Source organism: Alligator sinensis, unplaced genomic scaffold (genome assembly GCF_000455745.1).
Source record: "Alligator sinensis unplaced genomic scaffold, ASM45574v1 scaffold1517_1, whole genome shotgun sequence".
NCBI classification, from domain to species: Eukaryota; Metazoa; Chordata; order Crocodylia; family Alligatoridae; genus Alligator; species Alligator sinensis.
This window is the reverse complement of record NW_005842459.1, coordinates 985,745-996,216: the sequence shown is the minus strand read 5'-3', so window position 1 is coordinate 996,216 and position 10,472 is coordinate 985,745. Positions and strand designations below refer to the sequence as shown.

At 43.0% G+C, this 10,472-nt stretch overlaps 1 protein-coding gene across 5 annotated transcripts in view; it reads left to right on the top strand.

Moving 5' to 3' along the window:
• The window catches only part of GPR146 (G protein-coupled receptor 146), a 71,332-nt gene that overhangs the window by 46,093 nt on the left and 14,767 nt on the right, over positions 1 to 10,472 (top strand). For 2 of the 5 annotated variants that reach the window (XM_006030708.3, XM_025212357.1), the window contains exon 2: positions 5,096 to 5,215. The exons of 2 other annotated variants lie outside the window; for them this stretch is intronic. The gene's annotated coding sequence lies outside the window, so the exon portion shown is untranslated. The remainder of the gene's footprint in view (positions 1 to 5,095; positions 5,216 to 10,472) is intronic. One more of the 5 variants, XM_025212358.1, reaches the window with a different exon arrangement.

Below are 10,472 nucleotides of genomic sequence, written 5' to 3'. Positions count from 1 at the left end.
CGGGCGGGCGGCGAGCAGCTGCGGCGCGTGGGGCTGGCCACAGGGTGGGCAAGGGGCCACTTTCTCCCGCGCTCAGCATCAGCTTGTAACCCGGCCCCACTGCCAGACTGGTGCTGAATACGGGGGTGGGGGAGAAAGCAGCCCCACCCCGCCCCATGCCCAGCACCCCATGCTGCAGCCACTTGCAGCCTGCCTGGGGCTGCCTGTGCCTACTCCACAGCCCTGCACGGGCTGCGAGCTCCTGCAGTGTGTGGCACCGGGCATGGGGAGGGCAAGGAACCACTTTTCTCTGTGCAGGGAAGGAGCCCAGGGAAAAGCTGAGCGCAGGGGGGAAGCGGCCCCTCCCCCGCCCCACACCCAGTGCCCCGCGCTGCAGGTGCTCGCAGCCCACACGGGGCTGTCTGGAGCGGGCACAGGCAGCTCCACGCGGGCTGCAAACAGCTGCAGCACGGGGCACCGGGCGTGGGTGGGGAGGGGCTGCCCCCCCCCCGGCACTCCTTCCCTCCCCGGGGTCCCCTCCCCACTTACCTGAGCTTCCTGTGCTGGGGCAGCCATGTACTCCCAGCCCAAAAACCCTGGAAGGGGCTGCTGGCTGTGGGGCAGGGCTGGGCAGGCCCGCTGCTGTTTGAGCCCACTGGGCTTCCCCTAGGTCCTACTGCCTTTGGTTCCTGTCATTTTTGACAGGAACCAGGGGCAAAGAAATATTAATTTTCCAAATTTTTTTAGGGGCCCCACGGGCTGGGTTCAGCCCGCGGGCTGGATTTTGCCCACCCCTGACCTAAGCACATAAGTTTCTAACTGTAAAGCCCCTTAGATGCTCATATAGTCATCAGCAGATGGGAACACAACCACCTAGGTCTTGATGATGGCAAGACTCAGGCAGGATTTATACACTTCAGGGCTAAATGTGGTGCTCCCCTGCCTATCTTGCCAGCAGTATCTTATCTGAATACGTACACAGAGATGAACCAAACACAAGTGGATCCATTTTTAATTCAAACAATGCTATTGTATTTGTTTCCCATCATCAGTTTGAACAATGATGCTGAAAGTCTTTGGAAATATTTAATAAATATTAAATAAGGCTTTGTCTGTATGGGGCGCTCACTTTATACAAATGGAGTTGCTTTGAGTTGAAACAAACTATATCCACACGCCAAAATTCCTTAGTAAGCAGGAACTGGTAAGGTGCTACATTTGTGGCCCTGTTGGAAGGAGCAGTATTTCATTTTGTAGTAAAAAGCATGACATCCATTGAGAAGTATTACCCTTTCCATATATATCAATAACTCATACTGACATTGGTGGAAGTTATGCACGCATGGGAAAGGGCACTCTCTACATCCACTAAATTTATGCATGTCACATAGGGTTATGAAAATGTAATATTTCAACTGATACACTTCAATAAATACATAGTACTTCAGAGATCTATAATTTAGTCTACAACAGGGGTGGGCAAAATATGGGCCAAGGGCCGGATCCAGCCTGCCAATTGATTGGATCTGGCCTGCGGCTGCCCCTGCAGCGCTCTGCGTGGGGCTGAGCCCCACCTGGGGCAGCCTGTGCTGTGCTCTAGTCCACGCCAGTGAACACAGCTTGTAGTAGGGCTGTTCCCAATACGGCTGCAGTTGCCTGGGTGCTGCTCGGCTCCAGGTGCCTCTAGCGGCAGCTCCTCCTCCTACTCCTGCCCCTGCTGCACCGCTCGAGGCCAGGAGGAAGCTTCAGCTGGGTGGCTCCTGCCCCAGTGCGTGGGGTTCTGGCATTAGCTTCTTACTGCCTTCCACCCACTTGGTCAGCCGCACCAGGTGGGCAGAGCACGTGGAAAGCAGCTGGAGCCGCAGCCCTGTGCGCTGGGGCAGAAGCCGTTTGGCTGAAGGTTCTTCCCCCTGGACGGGCGCAGCAGGAGCCGCCACTGGAGGCGAGGGGACCCAACCAGCACCCGGCCGGTTGCAGCTGCATCAGTAAGCTGTGCACACTGGCCGGGGCTGGGCTGCAGGTACAGGCTAGAGCGTGGCATGGGCTGCTCTGAGTTGGGCTAAGCCTCATGCAAAGTGCCACGGGGACAGCCGTGTACTACACTACCTGGGTGAGCTCTGCTGCTCACGGCCCCCTGACTCCTCACCCCCTGCTGGCTTATGGGACCTACCACCTAGGCAGCCCCCCCCCCACACACACACGTGTGCAGAGAGCAGACCATAGCTCTGCCCCAGGCCCTGGCCCCATGCCATCACTGTGCTGTGACCTTAACCACCTTAATCCTGGCCTCACCTGCCTGCCCCGCTTCTGAACACTGCTCCCTGCCCACCCATGACACCATCCCACAGAGGGAGTTTTGGTGAGTTGTTGCAGCGGTGGGAGGGTGGAGGAGGAGGAGGATGACGCAGCCTGCCCCAACTCATCAAAACTCCCCGTGTGGCCCCTGGAACCAAATAATTTCCCACCCCTGGTCTATAAGGTACAAATCTACCCTCCTTCATTTGAAATATTCAGTGATTTCAATTTTATATGAACCATTTCAAAGTATTAAGCATGCATGTTTTTGATCTAATTAAACAAAACTTACCTACTAGCCAAGTTATCTCTATTATCACTGCACATTAACTTTTTAGTACCATGAACAGAGACTAGATTGCACCATTAAAACTGTTCCATTTTAGTCTGCATGTTACTGAGTCCAAGCTGTATATTCTTCAGCATGAAGAACTGTGAAACACATACTCCCAGACATACGTAGGCAAGTCCCAAACTAGTGAGGACACAGATTGGACACCACTGTGGGAACCCTTGCACCCAAGCTAGATTCAGTGAGATGCTCCTCAGACCTTAATATCAAATACCTGGATTTACTATTTAGGGAAGTCTTATCTTTAATATGCAAGCAAGGAAATGGGCCAACATGAGAACTACTGAGACACTGGAGTCATACTTGATACACTGGTTGGGTATGTTCCTCTAAGGCACACTAGGACCTGTGTTCAAATAAAAAAAATGTAGATGCATGGAAACTTCATTGTAGCTTGTTTAATACTGGGAAGTAGGAGAATCATTCCAGTTTCAATCCCTGAATTTGTCATCTACACAAAGCCTGTGTATGTGAAATCTGAATTTCAACAGAAAAGCATACTTCATATTAAATTTAATACAACCTAGCTAACACGTGGTATTTTCTTGCATGCAAAACACAATGGTTCAGATTATTTGCATTTCAAAATATAAGCACATAAAATCCTAACTAACAAAAACGTAACTAAAAAATAACGTCATTCTGAAGAATAGAAAAAGCATTATCCAGAGCTGCCCACATTTCTTATTCTTACATTACTTAAAAAAAACAACCCCAAAAATAAAATCTGTATTTTATCTAGCCACTTGACAAACCCTTACCAATAGAGCATAATAGAAATGCTGACAGGCATACCTATAGCAGAGCTGACAGAGATGCTATTCTATTATATTGATTATAAATAAAAAATGACAGGTTCATTCTTTCACCTTTTGTAAATCTCCACAATGAAATGATTCAATTAGGCTACTGTTGCTTAACTGTAAATATTAGTAAACAATATGCAGTCCTGCTTCTCAGTTCTTAACTCTAGGCCTATGTAAATGTTTTTTTCATATTGTGAACATTTTAGCTTACACCGTAGTTTAACAATAAAAAGCAAAGTAAAATAAAAAATCAGAAACTAAAAAAATTAATTAAAAAATTGATACTCAATTTTGCTCACTCACATCAATGACAATTTTTTTCATGGCCTTTAATGAAACCAAGATCAATCCATTCTTCTATTAATAAAAGCTTGTGCTGCACATTATTGGTTACTACTTGAGGGAGGAAAGAGAACATATATAATTCCTCGTTACAGTTTCAAGTAAAGGCAAATTAATTTAGTTGATCTAAGTAGAATCAAGGTATTGTGTGCTTGCTATTCAAATGCAACTAATTTACAACCCTAAAATCTCATTAACTTAAAATAAATTATTTATATAATGCTGAACAAAGAGCATAGTCTCCCAAACTGTTATCTTTTTATAATAATCATTTCATATCCTTTTGAATGTTTAAAATGGTCTTGAAATATCGTATAGAGTTCTAGCTTTAGCCCTAATCTTAGTTCCACTGAAGCTAGGGCTACCCTGCAAACTTCGGGCATAGCTATGTTGAACAAGAGTGTGAAGAGGTTTGATCCCTGGCCAACATATCTGTCAGAAGGCAGGGTAGATATGCACATTTACAGACTAACAAATACACACACATACATACATACATATGCACACACACACAGAGGAAGAGAGAACACACGTGTACATACATGAACAAGCAAGCACAAGCTTTCGTGGAAACTCACCCCATCAGATGCTCTGATAGATGGAGAGAGAGACAGATCTATCTATCTATAGATACACACACAGAGGAAGAGACAACACACACGCGTGCACACGAGCAAGTGTGCACAAGCTTTCATGAGATGAAACTCACCTCATCAGCTGCTCTGCCAGCAGGAGGTCCTAATGGGGATATAGTTTTACCAGCAAAACCATGCTTTTACCAGTATGGCTTGTTTCCTTGATGAGAAGGGCTTTATCATACTGGTAGAATGCCAGTATAGCTGCATCTTTACCAGTAGCACTGTCCAGTCTAGTACAACAGCATTCCTTTATCAGTAAAGCATTCCAAGTGTAGATATAACCTGCACTTACTTTATGTTATATGACCGTGTTAAAGCTTTAATGGGTTTCAAACCACAGTTATTCCTTTTTAATCCTTTAAAAAAGAAAAGAAAAAAAAAGCTTTCATGATTCTGAACATGGTTAAACAGACTAGGCCTTAGGGCAGTGATCACTGAGGCCACATGATTAATGCCCCTTAACTCTCCTGACTTAATCACTTAGAAATATCACTGTGAAGGGCTTGTTTTTGTAACAGAGCTCTCAGCCAATCAGAGCATGCAGCTAAAGCTTAAAGGATTATGTGTATATGGATGTGCAGGGGGAAGTCACATGTAAATACAGAGTTCAGTGCCACTAAGAGCAGCAGTGCAGTGGAGTCAGCGTTCTCTTTCTAAGCTCTGCTATTGTTTACCTTTAATAGAGAAATGAGATAGCCGAGGGTTTCCTGAATTTACTCTGAAAACGTTCCGATTTGATGAGCAAAATGCTTCTGCAGGCTATCAAGAAACACAGCTTCAAACGACAGGGGAGTGCTTACCAGGTGAGTTTCTGACAAGTTCACATTATAGCTCGCTCTCATTTTTCAACAGCCCAGCATAATAATTTGCTTATAATTCATATAAACATCAAGTGAGTGGGGATGGATAGCTTTTACCATCAGAAGATTATATACAGCCCGTAAGTGATCCATCTTTAGAAAGGGAGACTGGATTGTTTAAATCTGTGCCTGTTACTGATTTTTATTATCGACTGTCCAAAGGAAAAATCCACAGGAGACGCACTCTTGTGCACGTTACTCTGCATGCTTGCATGGTATTCAGCTTTATTTCTTAGCAACTACTTCTTGTAAATGTTGAACCTGTACTTTGAATTTCTGTATTATTTTAAAAGATAAAGTATATAATATTCCTATTTCTCTCCTTTTTGGTTATTTTAAATATAGTGTTATGCCAGCAGAGGATTTAGCCCCAAATTGGTTCACCTGATTAGTCTCTGCTAAACAAAAATTAAAAAAAAATCTTCCTTGAAAAACCAGTCTAGTTACTCTAACGTGATTTTTTCTTTTTTTTAAATACGTCATTCACATCTACAACAGTAAAGTTTACAGTAAACTGTACTATGAAATAATGTTGAAGAGCAGTGAACAGGCATTGTAATATACTATAATGAGCAACTAAACCAATTATCCAGCTATTAAGCTGTATTTCCATTTAGTCTATATTACAAGAGAGAGAAACCTAGAGGCAAATTTCATCACTATGACAAAGATCTGCTTAAGACTCTCAGCAACAACCAACTTACAAGAGCCCAAGTAACAACTGTATCTTTATTAACCTATTTGGGTATTTATACTATGCTCACTGTGGTATCTGAGTACCTATTTTCTTGCTGCACATAAGAGAAATTAGGCCCAAGTTACAGTAGGGGTTTAAGTATCAGGTGAACTTAAGTCCATTTTATAAATCCTAAAGTGGAAGAGAAAGTCCAAAATTGCTGTTTCCTTTGTCACCATAACATTCTCTACATGCTTTGCTGGTTCAATGAATTTACCATTAAAGTCAAGGAAAAGTCTCTCACTGACTTCAGTGGAAGTTGAGTTGATCCCTAAGGTAGCATAAAAAACCCAAATGGAAATCAAATGTTTTCGGCAGAATGATTCATCTGAACTTCTGTGTTTTTAAGCTGTAATAATTACATGCATGGAGTTGAACAAGAATTGTTTGCGCTTTCCAGTGGCCAAATTTAGATCCCAATCCTGCACATTGTGCAGGTGCTTAAATTGATGTATGTGAGTTGTCCCAGTGTCCGTGCTGCTAACTGTGGTTCAGTCCCGGGACGCAGTCTAAATCAGCAGGCTCTGTAAACACAACAATTTATCAGTCATTCTTAGAAACTGCCTCCCTGACAAACTAATTACTACTCTAGCTTCCACCCATTAGCAGAGGAGGAAATAGGCATTAAAAAGAAATTAATAAGCAGAGCTCTGTGCATTCTGTAGTCACAGAATTTGATACATAATGCACTCCTTTCTTCTTACAGAACTCTAACTCAGAAACTAAGTTTTTGAATTTAAAAAAAAATCTCATGTTTGAAAGAAAACTTTAAAGATGTGACCTGCATGTCTATATAATGTCTGAACCAATAGTGCTCTGGTGTGAACTGCCCTCTTTATCAAGACAGGTTTTTTTTTTAATCAATACCTTGCAGTTTAATGGCCAGTACTGGCATTTATTTTACCAATGATTATGAATTTGTATTGCGGTAATGTGTTTGATAATCAGGGATCAGAGCTCCATTGTGCTAAAAACTCTATGAATACAAGAGAACGAGTCCCAGTCCCAAAGGATCCTGTTGTCTAAACTGAGAGAATAGCTAGATACAACAAACAGGCAGAGAGAGCATGAGGTGACAGTGAGGTGGTTTGATTGTATAACACAGTATCAGCACAATACCAGCCGTGTTACTATATCAGCACAATACCGCATTTTCTAGATACCCCACAGGTGAGTTTTACAGCAAGTTCTGCAGAAAAATGTAGTTGCTTTGTGGATTTTTATAAGCAGCACCTGATGCAGAGTGGGGAGAGCAGCCATGCAAAAAAACATGACACCACTCATAGGGAATTTTGATTAATGTGCATGAAATACCAGCAATACCAGTAGAGTGGAGGGGAGGGCTGAAGGCAAAATGGGACTGAACCATGAAAGCATACTTGGCCTGATCAAAACCACTTCAAGTCAAAAAGAGTGCTTCCACTGATATCAATGGGCTCTGAATCAATCTGTTAATAAACCAGTTTCTGCTCCAATGATCTTACAGCTCATTAATGGCCATTTGTAGACTGACGTAAAAATGTTATCCCTCTTCCCAAAATGTTTAAGGGCAATGAATTAATATTTTTCAGCCATCATATGTGGCTGTATAAGATGAAATAAATAATACACAACTGAGCTCACAGTGTCAGTTAATAATATCCATACATCTTGCATGAGTCATGTAAGGTTACCAAATGTCAAGAATAAAGAAATCTTGAACTTTCAGTGTCAGGTAAAAGAAGAATACACATATCTACGGCAGTTAGCTTGAATTCAAGTCATTTCAGTCCTTCTATAAACTCCACTGAGGTCAACAGCAGAACTGTCCCTTCAGACCATAACCCCCATTTCAAACCAGTTACCTAATAATTCTTGTACAAACTATCTGGTTAAAAGCTATTCTCTTTGTATTGCTAAATTTCATGGACACCTTTATTCAGTACATTCTGCAGTCTGAGGCTGGAGAATCTGAATCTGTTTCACCACGAGAGTCTCCTGTGCAGCTGGAGCAATGCCCTGCTGATAAGTCTCCAGGTCACCATTCAGTTATTTTATTGATAGTAAGTGCTACTCTCTAACAATAACCAGGAAAACCATCATCTGCATTTACTGTCAATCTTTGCACCTGGCAGCAAAATATCTACAGGGAATAGCTTGATGATTCCCAAGTTTCAGTCGTGTTCCTTGTCACAGAGCACTGATGAATTTAACAAATTGTACCTCTATTAAGAAAGAACTATTGTTTCCATTAGACTAACTCAGTTGGTCACTGGCTGTCCACAACTGGGCTATGTGTAGGATTGGAGTCATTTTTGCAACTTTGATTGGCAGGTATTGAGTTTTTTTTAGTAAAGTAACATTAATTTAATGGGCCAGAAGCAGTCTGTTTAGTTCACAGACCTTCTATACCTCCAGGATCCTAAATAAATAGTTCTTATATATGATGGAATTCTGAAATTGAGCCACTTGCTGTCCCATAAAAGGCATGAATAGTTTATTTTATACAGGCATGAGACAGAAAAGGTTTTGTGTCCTTTATCACAAAAGAATGCCTTGTGGCTTCCTGTGTTTTCTCAAATAGTACCTTAGTACAGTACTCCTTCATAACTCATGATCTTGAGGTACCCAATTCCAGTTCTTATTTTGTATTTTTGCTTCATATAACATTATTTTCTGTTAAAGCTAGCCACAAGTGCACTGTGCACTGGTATAATGTGGTTTTCAAGTGTTTGCAGAACAAGATAAAAACCATTAGTTTGAATTTCAATCATTAAGACTAGTCCCACTGATTTTGCTATTCTGGGGTGCAACCACCCAAGTGGTGCATTACTTTCAAGAAGGCAGAGTACAGTGTTTGACTAAATGATTTTATTAAAATACAGTAGAATAATAAACCATCCTTGATGCAAGTCTGTTCAAGCCATTGCTAAACTCTGAGTAGCAGTATCCACAAAGAATTCTTTTTGAGGTTATTGCTCTCTCCTTGCTTCCTTATTAGTTTCATAGAGCCACAGTATTTCATATTAAAAGGCACTGCAATTTTTGTTCAGTTTTAAATTTCACATGTAGAGGTGTCATGGGGATAAGTCTGGTCTGTTCTCTCCTCCCCCAACACTGAATATTGCAGAAGGCCCTCAGCTTTTTATGACATACATGAACGTTGCGTGCCTCCTGAGGCTGGCGGGGCACGGCAACTGCCCGCAGGTGGCAGCGGGCTGAGTGGGGAGCTTCCGCAGGCAGCCGTGGCAGTGGTGGTGGTGGAGGGGGGGGCAGTGGCAAGCACCAGCCAGACATTGGTGACTGCCTGCAGATGCTGTGTAGGTGATGAGGGGGAGGATGGCAAACGGCGAATGCCCACAGGCACCGCTGGCAGCATTGGTGACAGCCAATCTCAGGGGGTGCATGTGCCCCCGTGTGCACCCCCTGCACATTGCCAACACACACATACATGTAACACACAGGAAATTCTGCAGCAGGTTGATTTAAACTTTAAACATGGATAGGTTTTTACTGATCCAAATATGTAAAGGAGTAATGTACTATGCACAATAACCTTTGTTATTCATTTTCAAATTAAATTCAATTAATTTTACATTGTCAGCACCTATTCATAGATTCATAGACGTTAGGGGCTGGAAGGGGCCTTACAAGATCATCGGGTCCAGCCCCCCTGCACTTGGGCAGGAAAGGCGGCTAGGATCATATGACCCCAGCAAGGTGGGCATCAAGACATTTTTCGAAGATCGCCAGGGAGGGTGACCGTACCACCTCTGTTGCAGACCCTCGGAACTCAACTTGTAAAGAAGTTTTTCCTTATGTCGAGTCTGAAGCAATCCTCATTCAGCTTGAGCCCATTATTTCTTGTGCTCCCCTGTGGCTCCTTGGTGAACAGATACTTCCCCAGGCCCTGATGTACACCCCTAATATACTTATAGGTTGCCACCAAGTCCCCTCTGAGTCTTCTCTCCTCCAGATTATACACAGAGGAAAAGAAATTCTACAGGATTCACAAATTCTTCACAATACTTCATTTGTTTTCCCCAGTAAGACTGTCATTATGACAGTTATGAAAATAAAAATCAATACATCTCTGAGAAATTTAAATACATGTCTCCAGTTCCACACACCCAAGAAGTTCAGGCTTCGAGAGGAGGTGTAAGTAATCGATGAGCAATGGTCGGTTTGCTTTAAGTGGGCTTTGTCTAACAAGTTGTACCGTTTGTTATTTCTTTAGAACTGCGCAAAAAGTCAAGACTTCAAGTTTTGTAGCAACAAACTGTTGTTAGGCCACTGTGTGGCCTTCAAGGACAGAATGTTCCCTTGGTGGGTGGATCAAGCTTTACTCACCCAGGATGGGTGAGGCATATCACCCTGCTGCACAGACCTTTTGGTGGTAACGTCAACTCAGGAAGGGGTGGAGCAGGAGAAAGGTCATACTCATCTAATATTCAGCTACTGGGTAACCAATTAAAACATAAGGAT